Below are 2,179 nucleotides of genomic sequence, written 5' to 3'. Positions count from 1 at the left end.
CACCACACACATTCTGAGTGTGAGTGGCCGGTGATAATTCTTGGGAAGTGTCATGATTATTGGGAATTAATAATATATTTCGTGTAATATTACACACTGTGTGCGTTAGGCTGGAACTTGGCCTGGCGCACTACCGTGCGCCTAGGAGCTTTTTCCACCACACACATTCTGAGTGTGAGTGGCCGGTGATAATTCTTGGGAAGTGTCATGATTATTGGGAATTAATAATATAAATTTTCGATGGTCAGTTTTTAGTGTCAAAACACTTTTTGAGGTCCCTAGAGCCTAAATCCAAAGTTTCAGCCATTGGTCCGTGTGTTTGTCTGTAAACAAAATATCTCGAGAACGGTAAGAGCCAGAGACTTGAAATTTGTTATGTAGCTGTAAAATATGACAAGGATGCGACAGAAACGTTTGCAATAGTTGCTGCGGTTGGTGGTATTTTGGCATCCAGTTTTTTCTTACTTTGTACTGACTGTAGTTAGGTTTTCCTCATTCTCTCTCCACAGGGCTGATACTAGACAGGACTACAACACACGACTACGTAAGATGTGCCATGAGCTTGTATATGAACTGTACGGCGTACGGGAAGAGAGGATAGCGCTACAAATGGTGCTGGATAAGTTACATCATGATGCTTAGCCTTACCGTCTGAGGAACAGGAGGACGCAGGTTCGTGTCCCGCCAATGGAGACAGAATTTGGTCAGGTTTTCATGTCCATTGTGTTGTTTCACATTTGTCGTGCCGCTTTTAGATTTAGCTTAGCCGTATTCTACTTTCGCAAATTCCCCCCTTTTGCCGTGATAGTACCTCTGCTAAACTACATATATGTTGTTGTTTGCAAATGTCGGGACATTGATCACTGGGCCATTTTCCTACGCGCGTCCCAATATTTTTCTACAATGGAACTGCTGGCTTCCAAGGCTGGACAGGAATTTAGGTGGGGAGAAAAACCATATAAACACCATATAAACCATAGGAAAACCATATAAACCATACAAACCATAGGAAAACCATATAAACCATAGGAAAACCATATAAACCATATAAACCATAGGAAAACCATACAAACCATAGGGAAACCATAGGAAAACCATATAAACCATAGGGAAAAGAAGGGAACTTCCAGAAGGAAAATACAATTCTGTTTTATTGTTTTATTTTCTATCGGTGCGTCCTAAGTTTTATCAATTACCTTTATTATTGAGGTGGTAACCTACCACTCCCATGCCAAACTGTACAAACAAAAAGTCCGAACCTAACCCAACCCGGTACATAACCACGACCTAAAGCTATACAACACCATTGTGATTACCCCCAGAAGGTACCAGGTTTAATTTTCGAAGCAGGGGAAAAAAACTACCTTTGAACTTCACAGTTCAATATTTCACCTGGTTCCTTCTGATCTGAATACTATTATTAAACAATTAGATCAAACTTTATTTACATAATGATGGTAACATAATGTACATAGATTTAACATAATGTAACATAATGTAACTCATTTATTTATGTATTTGAAATAATTTTTTAACCCATTTTCTCGCTTGTTTCAGATCAATCTACCGAGGCTAATTCCGTGAAGCAAGTTGGATCTATCTCCCCGGATGCTACGTAAGTATTATGTATTCTACCAACCTTAGTGGTGCAGTTGTTAACGCGTTGGACTTTGGATCTGGAGGTTGGTGATTTGAGTCCAAGTTATGTCATAAAATTTATCTAGGTGAAATAATCGGGGAACGATGTTTGTGACAAGCATTTAAATATGCTTAACACAATTAAAATTCCCCTTTTTTATTAAGTATTGTACAATAGCACGCTTAATGAACCACTTTCCAATGGCATACTAAAGTTAGGCAACGTTTGGCGTGGTTAGTATCTGGATGGGTGGCCATCTGGACAATCGCCTGCTGCTGACTTTTTCCGACCCCACTCAGACTGGGTGAGGTTAATATGAGGAAGCGGGTAGCTTGTCAACGAAACGAAGGTAAAACCACCGTCTCTAAAAACCTTAATAGTTATGCACTATGCACTCTATGCAGTGTTGTTAAAACCAAAGCAACATTTCGATAGCGGCCACACAGGGCTGATACTAGGCAGGACTACGTAAGATGTGCCATGAGCTTGTATATGAACTGTACTACATACTCATTAGAACTGTCTCATTCTCTCTCCACA

At 40.0% G+C, this 2,179-nt stretch overlaps 1 long non-coding RNA gene across 1 annotated transcript; it reads left to right on the top strand.

Annotated features, from left to right (window-relative positions):
- Positions 1 to 326: 326 nt before the first annotated feature.
- On the top strand, positions 327 to 794 carry LOC113472885. Its single transcript, XR_003395032.1, has 2 exons — positions 327 to 485; positions 709 to 794. It is a non-coding gene; the product is annotated as an uncharacterized LOC113472885 (long non-coding RNA).
- The last annotated feature ends 1,385 nt before the right edge of the window (positions 795 to 2,179 follow it).

Source organism: Diaphorina citri, unplaced genomic scaffold (genome assembly GCF_000475195.1).
Source record: "Diaphorina citri unplaced genomic scaffold, Diaci psyllid genome assembly version 1.1 scaffold9796, whole genome shotgun sequence".
NCBI lineage: Eukaryota > Metazoa > Arthropoda > Insecta > Hemiptera > Psyllidae > Diaphorina > Diaphorina citri.
This window is presented reverse-complemented; position numbering and strand designations above follow the sequence as displayed.